This window comes from Pyrus communis, chromosome 6, assembly GCF_041283825.1.
Source record: "Pyrus communis isolate YQ-2024b chromosome 6, ASM4128382v1, whole genome shotgun sequence".
Lineage (NCBI taxonomy): Eukaryota > Viridiplantae > Streptophyta > Magnoliopsida > Rosales > Rosaceae > Pyrus > Pyrus communis.
Window position 1 is genome coordinate 9,888,539 of NC_142570.1, and position 13,369 is coordinate 9,901,907.

Below are 13,369 nucleotides of genomic sequence, written 5' to 3' on the forward strand. Positions count from 1 at the left end.
TTGGTATTTTCTTGTATTTTTAATTCAAACTTTGCATGGAAAAACTTGCGTATTTGGTTTAACTATTAAGCGGATATCAATTTGTGGAATTGGATTGAAGTTTTGATTGATTTGTAATATTGAAGTTAACTAGCTTTGATGCTATTTCGCTTTTATTTTATTTTTTTAAAAAAAATTATTGCAAAATAAGTTGATAAAGGATTAAACTCAAAAAAGTTGGGCAACCCAAACTCAACCTGAATAAACTTGTACCTAATTAAATCTAGATCTGACCTGAACTCGAGCCCGAATTTTGAATGATGAGTTAGGGTTAGGTTGACCTTCTAACCCGTCCGAGTTGCACTCCTCACCACTTTACTTATTATCATTGAATGAGTTTAAATTTTAAAATTTATTTTATTTAACATGTCGAAATTTAAACTTATCAAATAGTAAATAAAGGAAAAGCAAATTGTAGCAATGGTCCCTTGTGACAACCCGTCCCGAAATATTTGTATCGATGGTGTGAAAAAATGAAATTGCCCTTGAACGTTTTGTGTGGTTGTGTGGTTTTGTTTGTTGTGATTGGATGCCCAAATTTGGACCACACACTCACACCCTCTCTTTCACTCCTGTTGACTCTCTCTTTCTCTTCCCTCTCGGATTTTTTTTGCAAATTCCGTACAAGTTGTACGGACAACCTTCGAATCAGCCATTTTTTGCACGGATTGAGACCTTGAAGGTGGATTTCATGTTTCTTGCAAGCTCCTGAGTACATCTATACCATTTTTAGGATGTGAAGCCGTCGGAAAACCCGAGAACCATAACCTCCGATTTGAGGTATTGTTCATGCACACGTAAATGTGAAGTTTTTGGAAGATTCTAAGCTTATAGAAAGCTTTAGAACACTCTCACGAAGCTTGGAGAAGAAAAACAAGGTGTTTTGGATGTCGGGAAGTGGAGTTTAGCGAGTTTTAAGTTTTGGCCGGATTATCAAGGCTTCTTTGGCGAGATCCTGTGAATTTTAAGGCTTGAAAGTGGTAAGGTTTTGTTTTACTCGTCATAAGCTTCATTTTGGTGCAAAGTCCATGAATTTTGGTTGAGAAATGGAAGAGAAATGATGAATTGGGGTTTTTCCAGTTTCCGACGACGTCGACGATCATCGGCGAACCAAGGTTGAAGACGACGGAATATACTAATGGCGTTACTAACGGTGTTAGGTATATATAACGGTATATTCCATTTTTGGACGGAATATAACCTAACGCTATTAGGGTTTCCGTACATGTGCCAGGCACATGCCTATGCGTGGGTGGTCGGAAAATTTTCTAAAAATATAGGGATGTTCGTGGTGTTAAGTACATCACGTTGGTATATTCAATCACCCCATTTGAGCAATGTATGAGAAGTTATTAGCTAGTTTTGTTTATGTTCTTTAAATTAACGTTTATATAGTTGTTTCGCATATAGGTGAGACCTATCCTCAGGACGAGCGCAGTCAATCGAGGCTCGGGGGCTACGACCCTTCCACTTATCAGTGATTGGGCTTTTTGTTTTCCGTATATACCTATATACTTGGTATTTTTCCCAAAAAATGAATTTGAATGATTATATGTCTTGAAATGCCATGCAAAGTATCTGCCTATATTACTCATGCATTAGTAGTTGCATATATTTATGATTGGTGTTGTGGACACACAAGTAAGTGCCAGGTAAGTTTATAGATTATGGTTGTGAGATTGATGATTATGTGAGATGTGTTGAGAGCTCATAAACCTGCACCTCGGTGTTAGTGCCCCAGCCGAGAGTTAGGGCATAGTCCTTCACGTGATGTTCACCTCCCGCACCATAAACTCATTTTGGATTCAAGTTAGGTGCACAGTCATGTCGTATAGACCACTATAGGTGGTTCCGACTCGTAGGTGACCCACGATTATTTGCACATCTTCACGTGATCGTAACACTTGAGCGTATTTATTTACACCCAGTTTTGTCGTACAGACCACTTTAGGTAGTTCCGACTCATGTGCAGGTATATTTGTTGAGATATGGATTTAAGCCTTACATGTCACGTTAGGTGACTCCGGTTAGATGGATGAGTTTTAGATTCAGCCGTACAAGTCATGTTAGGTGACTTCGGCTGACATATCATTTGCATTGAGTTATATCACCTGGCTTACATATATATTTTTTATGCTAAGATATTTGACATGGCATATTGGTGAATTTTGCTATTCAAAGCATGGTTGTGGTATAGATATATATATATATATATATATATATATATATATATTCTATTTTCTGGGAAATTATACAGCATTTACGGCGAGGGGTTAGAACTTTTGAGAAATGAAATGATTTTGAAAAACTTTGTTTTTGCCTACTCACACTATCTGTTTTGCACCCCTCCAGGTTCTAGGTAGAAGTTTCGTTGGTGGCATACGAGGATTGTAATGGTGGTTCTGACAGATTTCACAAGTGTAAGATTACCTTTGGGTGTTGTATAATTAGTATTTGTCTTGCTGGACTGCACTTAGGCTACTTATGCTCTGGTTGTGTATTTCACACTTAACCTTGCACTAGCATGTTATCTTAGCTAGTATTGCTAGTAGTTGGTTTTTATTTATTCACATTTTTATTATTATTTTTGCTTCCGCACTGTGCACATGGCTACGTCACCCTCACGTGACGACCAGCATGCCTTGATTTCGGTCGGGGTGTGTCATCCCTCAACTAAAAATCCATTACCATTGGTCATTCTACTCATCAAAATGTGTAGCTGTGGTCCTTTTCGTCAACTTCTTTAGAATTTTGTCGAAATAAGTTATTTTGGAAGGACCATTGCTATAATTGAGGTTCCTCAACTCATCAAAAAGTGTAGCTATGGTCATTTTCGTCAACTTCATCAAAATTTTGTCAAAATGAGTTATGTTGGAAGGACCATTGCTACAATTGGGTTAAGGTTGATGGACCATTGCTCTAATTGGGCTAAAGTTGAGGGACCATTTCTCTAGTTGGATTAAAGTTAAGGGACCAATGGTAATGAATTTTTAGTTGAGGGACTATAGCTACACATTTTGATGAGTTAACGGATCAATGGTAATGGATTTTCAGTTGAGGGACCATTACTCCAATTGAGTTAAAGTTAAGGGACCATTGCTACAATTTACTCGCTATACTAATAAAGGAATCACGTGGTCAACAAAAATATAAAGGAAATTTTTATTCATACCCATTTACCCTCTTTTTACGCCTAACTTGTCATTATTTTTTCTTAAAATTCCAAATGTGCTCAGCAATTCTCTCTTTACACCCAAATTGAAAAAGAACAAAAATAAATAAATAAATAAAATTCCAGCACTAGAAAACTTCGGCCACCCCATCTCTCCAAATCCTGACCACCCTCAATTTCTACCCTCCCAACCCCACACCACCACCTTCCTTACCCACCCACAAGGAAAACCCGAAAGATCTCAACCAGCACTACCTTTTTCCCAATCTTCCACGCAATCCTTCTAACCATCTGAATTCTGTGAAGCAACCAACCAGTGGAATCTAACGCTGTAGTAGAAGTAGGATTGGAAGTTGAAAACTGTTAAGTTCAAAACTTCAAATTATAGCCATCAATCATTTGATCACAATTTGATAAGAAAAAAGATTAATCAATTAATCCCAATAAAACCCAAAAATAGTTTGTATTGAAAGTTGGATTTAGTTTGCATTAGAAAAGAGAGTTCAAATACTTGAGATGGAGTTTTTCGTTGACAGTTTGCTTCCAAAAGATTATGCATTTGCCCACAAGGTATTAGGTATCAATATCAATGCAAATAAGGGTTCATTGAAGCGGTTCTTGCATTTTGCATGGGAGAACTTAACAGGTTTTGACAATCCAAGTCTACATTGTTGTAGACACACTCCTATTTTCAAGTCCCTGAACGTTCTTCACTTGCGACAAGTTAAGTGAGTGATGAAATTCTTGAGTACCTTTTGTCTAACTATCCAGTTCTTGAACAACAAGTTAGAGTGAGTGATGACTGAGATCTTTGGGGTTGTCATTGTGGGTGATAGAGGAGGTGGCGGTGGGGTCGGGGAAAAGTAGAAATTAGGGGTGATTGGGTAGGGAGAGATAGGGTGTAGGGGTGGGTAAACGGGTCTTGGACCCGCGGGTCGAGGCGGGTACAAAACAAGTCTTAATATTGTGTAGAAGAAACGGGGCGGGGCGGGGCGAGCCTAAAAGTTATAAGAAATGAGGCCCCAAATCAAACTGTTCAACTGTTGGATTTTATTGGATTTAATCCAGAACACGCATGGCAAGACTTTCTGCCAAGGAAATGCGTGGCTTCACCAAACTCAATGAAGACTTTTCTTCTTCCTGCCAGCTCACGTGTCCATCATCAAAGGAAATGAAATTATGAAACTTTTCTTCTTCTGGCCAAGAAACCAAAACCATTTCCCAAAAATCCCAAAAATTCCAAGAATCCAATCCAGGTATCGTCTTCGAAACTGGGTTTTTCTCCCACAGAATCAGCTCATTTCCCGACCCAAATATTCCTTCTTTCTTTAATTTCAGATGGATCTTCACAAAAATTCAACAACTATCGTTCTGGTTTGTTTATGTGATTCTCTCCACGTTGTTTTCCGACGCGTCGGCAAACTTTGTTTTCTCCGTTGGCCACAAGTTCCACAACTCTACTTCTGCGGTGGATCTGCAACTCGACAGCAATGGCCACCCGTCCAAAATCATTACTTCACCAAGCTTAGGATTGGACCTGTGGACCACGCCTGTTTCAAACGGGTCGGGTTAGGTCCGGTTTTACATCTCAAAATCTTTATACCTACCCCATCCCGGCCCGTTGCATTTTAAAGCAGGTTCGATTCGGTCCCTTCAAATTTGGGCTTGGCCCGGCGTGGCATGTGCCCACCCCTAGTAGGGTGGGTAGAGTTTTCTAGTGCTAGAATTTTTTTTATTTTTTATTTTTGTTCTTTTTTATTTTTGGGTGTAGAAAGAGAATTGTTGCACACATTTTGAAGATAAAAAAAATGATAAGTTAGGTATAGAAAAAAAATAAATGAGTTTGAATAAAATTTCTTTTTTATAAAACTTGATCATTTTTTAATATAAAATTTAGAAAAGAGGCTTGCATTGTTAAACTAATAAAAAAAAAAAAATAGGGAAAGTGAGAAAGTAGAAAGGTAGTTGTACATATACAAGATCATATAAACCAATCTTATGCTATCGACAACCTCAATTACAAAGAAAAATGATCATCATATCCATTCAAAAAGTAAACAAATAGAGATGCTCTTCCAAGTTCCAAAGCCTTCCAAAATTTTCCTCTATAACCAATGAAGTATCCTCCCTAATTGAACCAAGTATGCTCCTGGAAAAAGCCCTAGGCTTAGTTTAAAACTTCGCGACAAAGTTTCAAAAAAATGGGCATACATTCATAAAGTGTAAAAGGATTCAGTTTGGTTCGGTTAGATTTCCAAACCTTCAAAACCGAAACCGAACCAATAAGGCTCGGTTCGATTTTTTCTTTGGTTCGGTTTTTTTTTGGTTTTCGGTTTTTCGGTTTCGATTCGGTGTTCGATCCCCTTTTTTTCGATTTTCAATTTTTTGAACCCACCCCTAACACAAAGCTCACAAGTCACTAGGATTTCGTGTATAATTGTTTCCACAAATTAAACTTCTTTGCTTCTCTCCTTGTTTGGGGAAAATTTGAGAAATGAGCATCTATGTAGAACAAATCTAAATTACCTCAATTACAAGGTTTTTTCTTCTACTCATTCACTTCTTCGAAAAACATCGTTATATATGCTGGAAAGAATCGTGAAGAGCCCGAACCACTCAGTCCTTTAGAAGTTAGAAGTTTACTTCTTTTCCTCAAAACAGAGTTCCTGAAAGCTGCAGTTGAAGAGCCAGAAGTTCAGTGCAGAAACGGCCAAAATACGTGTCATAAGTTTAGAAAGTAAAATTAAACCCTGTATGGTGAAAGTACTCAATAATTTACTGGTAAGCATAATGGAACTTAGTTCAAAGACACACCGGTTCAGAAGAACATTAGGATTGTAAGGAAACAGATCCTTTCGGTGTAGACTTTCAATTGAATTTTTCAATGAAAGTAAGCACCCTTTGGCTTCTTTAAAATACTTTCCTCCACTTTGAGTGCCCTTGCAACTCCACACATCCGATGCAACATTTCTTCTCTTAGATGATCGATTTGTCGCATGTCGACCCACTGAAAACTCCACAAATAAACTTCATGAATTGAACACTTTACGCAAGCACTTATGAAAGAATGCATTAAGCACAGTGAGAAGAAACTTAAAAATACAATTATATGAATCAAATGCGAATCTCTAGGGTCAACTACATTCGTTTTCTTTCTCCTTTGTTGCTAATCAGTTAAGAGAGGTCATTCAGGAGTAGAGGGTTCATGCCTCATATCGTAGTTCACCATTTCAATTCATGATTAACCAATAATTCAAAAAATCAAAGAATAAAACCATAATAAGGCTTAAAGTAGGTAACAATCACCAGAACAGCAAACAAGCTTAAGGGTTGAATTTGAAACAAGCAAAAGTAGCAAAGTACAATTCAACGTCCATTTGATAACCATTTCATTTGTAGTTTTCATTTCTTCACACTAAACTTAGAGGCAAAGTATATGGAATGATGAATGAATACAAAATGTGGAGAAAGTGTGGTACAAGGGAGAACGGAGAAATGCGCATCCAACAACAAAATAAAAACCAAAAACTAGAAAGAGAAAACCTACTTAAATTTCTTCTCAGTATTTGGTTTGGTTTTCATGTTGTGTATCCTTCTATATTCATTTTTTTCCACATTCTTCCCACCACCCTTCCTCTATCCTTATCCATCTCTCCCTTCTTCCTTATTTCCTCTTTATTTCTAACCAAAACGTGAAAACTAAAAACAAAAAATGAAATGGTTATCAAACTGTTTGATTCAAATGGGCCCCTAGCTTTCTCAAGTTTAGAGAAGTAGAATACAACTAGTAGAATAAAGACCTTAAAAGATATTCTGCACAGCTGATTCCGGTATCTTTCGAAATAAGGTAATCAAGGAGCACCTGATGGTCATAGCTCAACTGCAAAATTGAAAAGACGTAAACTGTCATATCGTCAAGGATTCCTTTCCCCCCTCCCCACCAAGACCACCGACCTCAAATTAAAAAATAGAAACATGCCAAGGTAGAAATGGGTGGCTATATAAATTCAAATAATGAGCATCTTGCCTCTAACAGAAATAGATGGAATAAGAGCACAGGATTGAAAATATCCGAGACACGAAAAAAAAGTATTGCCCTCTGAATCCTGAAACGCTCCCTTTTCCTTTTCCAACCTATATTAAACACAAAAATTGTTAAAAAGAATCCGTGAAAATACTTTTCAGAAAAATGAAAAAAGTAGGATATTTATTCCGTACCATTCTTCGGCACAAAAAGGTACAGAGAGCAATTGCAGGAGAACTTTGAATAATACATCATCCTACAGTTCAAGACAGGGACAAGAAATGAAAATTTTGAGTACAAATCAACGAATAAAGCAATCCTTCGAAGCAAAAGACACGAGCCAAATACATTAAGAACTTCGATGCACATATAGTACAATTTGATTAACTATGCAACAACTTCTGAAGAAATAAAAGGTCACACCTTTTTAATGTATAGTTGGAGGAATGATTTAGCAAAGTTGCACATTTTTCAAAGTACATTTCATGGTCCACTGACATATCAGTTGGAAGATGCCCTTGAAGCAGAGATATAAAGCTCCAATAGACCTTTCTTTCTTCCACAACAATCCAGCTCTGTTTTTGAGTCACATGTCAAGCGTAAGTTCCAAATCACACAAGCACATTTGTTATTAGTTCCTTCTTTCGAGCTAATCAAACCAAAAGAACACCTCAGAAAGAGGAAAATAGCCTGTCTTTGCAGATGGTGGGAAGACAAACTGTTTACTTCTGCATCAGAAACATTGGATAGAAATGGAGACCCTTCTAGGCAATCATCCTGATATTCAAGAGGAGTAATGGGTTGCCGCAGAAGCTCTCCAAAGTAATCATGGACAAGTTGCAAACATGAAACAAAAACTGACTGCTGAGGGTAGGTTTGGAAAAGGAGCCTGATCATAAGCATCTGTAGGTTTGCACCATGTACTTGCAATCAAATTATATTGTAGGGATTTAACACAAGCATAAGTAATAATCAAATAAACTAAGTCGAAGCGTGTTCCCAGGAAAATATGCATATAACATATTATGTTCTGTAGATTTATATAAACGTCATTATAAAGCTACAACAGTAACGCACCAAAAGAACATGTTAATTCTCATATAAATACAAAGGAAAATGTTATAGGAGATATTATTGTTTCCAAAAGAAGAAACAGATATTGACTAGCATCTCTTTAGTAAAGGCCTATACCACACCAGCATCATACGTACACAACAACTTGAGACTTATACAGATGGTATTGGCGGGAAGATTGAAGGATCTAGAAGTCTAGGTACTACCCAATCCAACTCAACTAAGCTTTTTATTTTTCAGGAACTTAACATTAGAAACGGGAAAATCTAAGCCTGCTGCTTAAGCGATTTTCAAACTGCAGATGCAAGACAGTTATCCATGCTTTGTGACATCAAACTTTTGTGTCATGCTTAGGTTTTCTGCATATATGTGTAACCAACATCCCTAAAATATTCTAAACATCAATAGTTATCTTCAAGAAAGGACTCAGGCAAACACATACCAATAACTTGTGTCTAAAGTATTGAGAGATGCACTAGTTGAAATTAATGCAATGTGCTTGCTCACCAAGTCACCAACATAAAAGCTGCGGAACAAGGGTGATGAATGTAGAAAAAACTGGGTGATGTTTGTCTATAGATCCACCTGAAGCTTCCGCAGAACCACTTTGCTCAACCATGGAACAGAGAAACTGAATCAAATTTCCTAGAAACAAGGATATTTGAAACAAAGCATCTGCTCTGGACCCTTTCTGAACATCAGGCTTTGCACCAACATGAATCTCATCTAGTAAATTCCAAGGCACAGTTGAAAGAACGGAATTGATAGAATCAAAGAACGCTTCAACAAGTTCATCATCGTCTTCTGACTTCAAATATTTCCTTATATCATGTAAAACCCGAACTACACCAGCCACAATAGACCAGTCAACATTTCCCAGCTTAGGCTTTAACGCAATAATCAACCTCGACGAACCAGAATGAAGATCATCAGCTCCATCCACCGAATATGATGAAGAACAAGACACCGCCACAATGATCGCCAAATTCATACAAACACACAACAAACGGATAAAACCCTCCCAGTTGCTCCCCAAAAAAACAATAGAACTAGCAAATGAAACACAAAACCCAGTAAAATCCCGTCTATAATTACATTTGTCCGAGTCAGGGTTGTTGTAAAATACCGAATCAACAAGGACTTCCGACACAGCAACAAGAACATTGCACGCCAGATGCTTGACATATTGACTCTCCACTGTTAGCAAAACCATATGTTTGAAAAACAGCACAATTTGAAGCTCCAACGTATACAAAGTTCGCAAACAGAAAAATGAGCACATATGATTCATTCATATGAAATATATACATATATATATATATATATATATATAGGAAATTACCAAGTGAGTTACGATTTTAGTCGGACACATACAATCACTCTTACAATCCAATCCTATCGCCACTCCCTGATCAAGGAAAGTTTGAGCCTTTTTATCAGAGGAAGTCAAATTTGCAGTTTCTAGAAAGAGAGAGAGATAGAGAAACTGACATTTTCAGAGCCGGAATCAAGTGCTTGGGTCCAGAGCTTGACTTGTCGAAGAACCTGAGAGAGAGTGACCGGAACTTCCATCTCTTGGTCTACCAAAACGACGCCGGGTTCCTGCAAAAGGAACAGAGAAATGAGCTTCTGAAACACCAATGAAACAAAACCCTAATACGGCAGTGTGGACGGAACTGACGTGTACGGACGGAGAAAATCGTCGTCCAAACGGCACAGCCGCGAGAGCTTCGAATCACCGGACATCGCGATTCGCGTCTGAGAGTCTGGAGGACACGAAACGCAGCGTTTAGAAGGCTGGTTGGGGTTTTCGGTGATATATTGGGAAACATCGGGGACAGTTGTGATATATTGCAATTTGTTCTGCTTCATATCCAAGCCGCTCCTTTTTTTGGCGGGTAATAGTGTTGAACTAATTTGTATGCCACCGTCGTATGAGATAGCACCTCCGATGCAAAAATGCACCTCCGTAACCTCGCCGAAACAAGCGCGGCAGCTCCACGCCCAACTCCTTACCACCACCACGGTGCGGCTCGCGCTCGCCGCACCTGTACAACAATGTCATATCCATGCACTGGCGATGTGGATCGCTTGGGGACTCGCGGAAGGTGTTTGACAAAATGCCTCAACGAAATCTGGTTTCATTCAATGCACTCATTGCGGCCTATTCCCGGGACTCAAACAGTGCGATTTTGGCTTGTGAGCTATTTAACGAAATGGGAATTGAATGTCTTAGGCCAAATGGTTCGACTTTCACGAGCTTACTGCAGGCGTCTTATACTCTTGAGGATTGGTTGATTGGCTCTTTGATTCATGCCCAAGTTCTGAAGTTTGGGTTCTTGAGTGATGTTTGTCTTCAAACTGCTTTACTTGGGATGTACTCCAACCGTAGGGATTTGGAATCCGCGAGGAAAGTTTTTGGTGGGATGGTTGAAAAAGATGTTGTTGCTTGGAATTCAATGATTTTTGGGAATTTGAAGAATGATGAGACAGCGGAAGGGCTTTCTCTCTTTGATGGCATGTTGAGGACTGGAATTGTTCCTACTCAATTCACATATTCAATGGTCTTGACTGCTTGCAACAGATTAAGATATTCTTATCTGGGGAAACTCATCCATGCCCGAGTCATAGTTTAAAAAACATTAGCTGATTTAGCTTTGCAGAATTCCTTGCTTGACATGTATTGCAATTCTGGTGACACTCAAGTAGCATTTGGCATGTTTAAGGGAATGTGCAACCCGGATTTGGTCGCTTGGAACACAATGATTTCTGGGTATTCGGAACATGGTGATGGTGAGAAGGCCATGAATTTATTTGTCCAGTTGAAGAAAACATCGTTTCTTAAACCAGACGAGAATACTTTTGCAGCCATCATATCCGCAACAGGCACAGATCTAGTTTCCAACCATGGCAAGTCACTCCACGGACAGGTCACAAAAGCAGGATTTGAGAAGAGCATTTTTGTAGGAACTACACTAGTGTCTATGTATTTTTGAAATGTTGAATCGGATGATGCTCAGAAGGTGTTTTGTTCCATCAAAAAGAAGGATTTTGTTCTATGGACTGAGATGATCATGGGTTTTTTGAGATTGACTGATGGGGAGAGTGCAATTATGTTCTTTTATGAAATGTGCCAGGAAGGCCATAAGATTGACAGCCTTGCTCTCAGTGGAGTGTTGAGTGCTTGTTCCGACCTTGCCATGCTAAAACAAGGTGAGATGATTCACTCATGTGCCGGAAAAACTGGGCACAATGTTGAAATGTCAGTTTGCGGGAGTCTTGTCGATATGTATTAAAAAAATGGTAGCCTTGAAGCTGCTTATTCTATATTTTCCCAAATCTCGGACCTGATTTGAAATGCTGGAACTCAATGCTCAGAGGATATAGTCATCACGGCATGGCAGAGGAAGCGTTGAAGCTGTTTTCCGAGATAGAAAAACACGGTCTGGGACCAGACCAAGTAACATTTCTGTCTCTACTCTCAGCTTGCAACCACAGTGGTTTGATTGAAGTAGGAAAGTTTTTGTGGAAATGTATGAAGGAAAACGGTATCACACCTGGGCCTAAGCACTACTCTTGCATGGTGAGTTTGTTAAGTCGAGCTCGGTTGTTGGATGAGGCAGAGGAGCTTATCATCAGTTCACCGTTTAATGAAAATCTTGAACTGTGGAGAACTTTGCTGAGCTCGTGCGTCGCAATAAAAATTTGAAAATAGGAGTTCATGCAGCAGAGCAGGTTTTAAGTTTGGACTCAGAAGACAGTGCAACGCATATTTTTCTGTCAAATTTCTATGCTGCTGCAGAAAAATGGGATAGTGTTGTAGAATCAAGGAGAAAGATTACAGTACCGACATCGGAAAAGGATCCTGGACTAAGCTGGATTGAAGATAAGAGTAATATTCAGGTATTCTGTTCCGGCGTTTGATCAGAACAGGAGGTAGGTGAAGCCAAAGCTGCGTTACATTCGTTGCAAGGGAGCATGGTAAGATTACAAACAGATGAATTTGATGAACCGATTTATAATTTACATGAAATGTAGAACTTTGAAACATCATTACTTGGAAGTTTATTGAAACAATACAACTCTTTCGAGCTTTAAGTACCTCTAGCACTACTGAGTAACCAACCGATAGGACCTTCATCCTAACACTTTCACTTTGCTTGAGCCGAAGTGGTGTTCAGCAGAATTTGAGGATAAAATAAGTTTGACAAGAACTGAAAATTTAAAACTCGAAACCGACGAATAAAGTGACTGATGTAAATTTAGAAATTCCAAGGATTAACTCTGTTCAGACTGGAAATCGAAAGACCAAACTAAATTCTTCAGCAAATTCACGGTGCAACACAGTAGACACGTAGAGAACTGGAAAGACGTTGAGGCTCAGAAAACAGGGATTTTCTTTGGTACTCCGGACTATGGGATACTCCAAATGTTTTAACCGCTAGGTCTTTGTTTAAACATACAAAAATAAAGATCTAACGGTTAAAATAGCCGGGAACACCCTAGAATTTCTGCAGAAAACATTGGCAAATAAGTTTGAAATTCTCAAAGGTGTCTTGACAGAAAGCAGATTTGCCCCTTTTTTCTAGGTGAGAATGTAACTAGAATGTATGTAACTAGAAATCTGGTAGAAAAAGCCGGCAAGAAATGGGGTAATGCCAGAGATGAGAAAGACATAAAAAGAGGTATGGAGCTCTGTAACATATTCACTCGACCAAATCTAGGGTTCAAAAATCAAATCAATGATAGGGAATCCGTGATGAAATCAACGATAGGGAATCAAAAACTGGTGCCAAGAAAGCCATTGCAGTCCATCCATCTTGCTTCGTTTGGTCTGTCATCGGTTGCTTGGCTAAGAAACCCTGTTGGAGAAGACAAAGAACCAAGATGAAATCGGGTAAGTCCACAATCGCTAGAGGAAGCTTTCAATTTCCTTTGAAGTTTTGAATCCTCCAACTGATGTATGAATCGATTTATGCAAGTTTTTTTCCATTTGATTTCAAATTTTTAGGATTTAGAAACAAAATTAACGTCTTTTCTGTTACACGTGCCCAGAAAAT

At 38.6% G+C, this 13,369-nt stretch overlaps 2 pseudogenes across 1 annotated transcript; one reads left to right on the forward strand and one right to left on the reverse strand.

Annotated features, from left to right (window-relative positions):
* Positions 1-5,617: 5,617 nt before the first annotated feature.
* On the reverse strand, positions 5,618-10,181 carry LOC148696265 (uncharacterized; annotated as a pseudogene). Its single transcript, XR_015963583.1, has 11 exons — positions 9,987-10,181; positions 9,801-9,911; positions 9,651-9,717; positions 8,752-9,521; positions 7,659-8,138; positions 7,430-7,491; positions 7,239-7,345; positions 7,012-7,091; position 6,841; positions 6,026-6,267; positions 5,618-5,884 (listed from the first exon to the last, which is right to left on the reverse strand). The product of XR_015963583.1 is annotated as an uncharacterized LOC148696265 (transcript).
* A 49-nt stretch (positions 10,182-10,230) lies between these two features.
* On the forward strand, positions 10,231-12,407 carry LOC148696266 (pentatricopeptide repeat-containing protein At3g50420 pseudogene; annotated as a pseudogene).
* The last annotated feature ends 962 nt before the right edge of the window (positions 12,408-13,369 follow it).